The sequence below is a fragment of the Lipotes vexillifer genome, unplaced genomic scaffold (genome assembly GCF_000442215.2).
Source record: "Lipotes vexillifer unplaced genomic scaffold, Lipotes_vexillifer_v1.1 scaffold1337, whole genome shotgun sequence".
Classification (NCBI taxonomy): Eukaryota; Metazoa; Chordata; class Mammalia; order Artiodactyla; family Lipotidae; genus Lipotes; species Lipotes vexillifer.
In genome coordinates, this window is record NW_006783488.1 from 351830 (window position 1) to 354260 (window position 2431).

Here is a 2431-nt window from a genome sequence, read left to right on the forward strand (position 1 = left end):
TCTTGATGAGTTATATTGAAAACGAAGTGGGAAATGTTAACTGGACAGATGGAAGGAATGGGCACCAGAAGGAAATACAGGGTTACCCAGAATGGGAGAAATGGTTCTGCTAGAAGTGGAAAGAGAGAGGAGACATTCAACAAACAACAAATAGTTATTGAGTGCCTATTATGTGCCAGGCACTGTTCTAGAACCTCTACCCACCTCCCAAAAAAAGAAAAAAAAAAAAAAAAGAGTCAGAAAATGCAAATTCTGAGGGAGAGGAAAGGGATGATTGAGGAAGAAGACTGAAGGGACTGAGAAGCCTTAGATGATGGGGTTTGGCCTTAGGCCTCCTCTTCAGCCTCCTCACCGAAAATCTCTTCTTCTGCTGTGGCATCTTGCTACTGGTGGTATTCAGAGATGAGGTCGTTCATGTTGCTCTCAGCCTTGGTGAAATCCATCTCATCCCTGCCCTCGCCTGTGTACAGTGGAGGAAGGCATTCCAGCAGAACATGGCAGAGAACTGCACTCAGGTGAGCTTGAACAACTCCTGTATGGCCGTGCTCTTGCCAATGAAGGTGACTGCAATCTTGAGACCCCAGAGTGGGATGTTGCAGACAGCTGTCTTGACGTTGCTGGGGATCGATTCCAGGAAGTAACTGCTGCTTTTGTTCTGCACGTTGAGCTTCTTCTCATCCACCTCCTTCATGGACATTCACCCACGGAAGACAGGAGCCAAGGTGAGGTACCAGCCATGGTGGGGGGTCACAGGAAGCCATTGTGTTCTTGGCATAGAAGATCTGCTGGGTGAGCTCTGGCACAGTGAGTGTCTGATACTGCTGGCTTCCACCTCTGGTTAGAGGGGAAAAATCAGGCATGAAGAAGTGAAGACATGGGAAGGACACCACGTTGACCGCCAGCTTGCAGAGGTCAGCAATGAGCTGGCTAAGGAAGTGGAGGCAGGTAGTGACACCACTCTTGGTGGTCAGGGTGAGGTGGTTCATGTCCCCTTAGGTTGGCATGGTCAGCTTGAGGGTGTGGAAGCAGATGTTGTAAAGGGTCTGGCTGTGGATGCAGTAGGTCTCATCAGTGTTCTCCACCAGTTGATGGACAGTGAGGGTGGCATTATAGGGCTCAGCTACAGTGTCGGATATTTTGGGTGAGGGCACCACACTGAAGATTTCATGATGCCATTGGGATACTCTTCACGTGTCTTGCTGATGAGCAAGGTGCCCATTCCAGAGTCTGTGCCCCTACCCAGTGAGTGGGTCAGCTGGAAACCCTACAGGCAATTGCAGCTCTCTGCCTCCTTCAGAACCACATCCACGACTGAGTTAACCAGCTCGGCCCCCTCTGTGTAGTGGTCCTTAGCCCAATTGTTGCCTGCCCCAGACTGACCAAAAACAAAGTTGTCTGCTCTGAAGATCTGATCAAAAGGACCTAAGCAAACAGAGTCCATGGTCCCAGGTTCTAGACCCACCAAGATGGCACGAGGAACATATTTGTCACCTGTGGCTTCATTGTAGTTCATGGAGGTGCGGTCCAACTGCAGGTCTCTATCCCCACGATAGGTGTCGGTGGGGTCTATGCCATGTTCATCACTTATCACCTCCCAGAACTTGGCACCAGTTAGGTTGCCACACTGACGGGCCAGGATGTGCACAATTTCCCTCATTGTTAAAATTTATTCTATTTGTTTTGTTTGCCTCAAGGTGTGTATGGGGCAAGAAAATGATATGTAATTAGTTTTTCTCTGCCACTGGTCACAGGCTGGAAGGATTGAATGGGCCCCGGAGGTTGGAGAAGCAAGATACCAATGCGGCATAAGGAAGGTTCTGAGAGAGGATTCTTCTTTCTAATACCACAATTTACTACCTATAAGAAATATAATTCCATTTCCTAGAAATATATTTTATTATTGAAATTATTTTCACAGTTTAAAATGCGTTATATATTTTGAAATAGTGTCTATAAAAGTTCCTATCTTTAAAAATTCTTGCTATTGATGTCACCATATATATTTAATATTTGAAAGAGATAGTAGAAATATTATAACTTGCTATAATATTTTATTTGCAATCATTATAGTGCTATTTAACCTTTCAATATATTTATTTTCTATTATTTTGTCTTTATTTGTAACAAAAATTTCTTTGTAGTAACACAATTTTGAAATTGTCCATTGTTATATCTTGACTACATACCATTTTTTTCATAGATATGTTTCTCATTATCTTTACTTCTCAAATATATATTAATCATAAATTTTACTAGACCCTTAAATTGGGTTCATATAAGAGTGCATATTGTAATACCCATACAATTTAGGTGAATATTGGGTTTATTTTTTTGCTTTTTTAAGTCATTTATACTTTAATTTCTCAATTAATTTCTTTAATATAATATTTTTTGGAATTCCTTAATGTTATTTCTAGGCGTAAAATATAGT

At 42.5% G+C, this 2431-nt stretch overlaps 1 pseudogene; it reads right to left on the reverse strand.

The window, feature by feature from the left end:
- Nucleotides 1–326: 326 nt before the first annotated feature.
- On the reverse strand, nucleotides 327–1657 carry LOC103083864 (tubulin beta-7 chain-like; annotated as a pseudogene).
- Nucleotides 1658–2431: the final 774 nt, after the last annotated feature.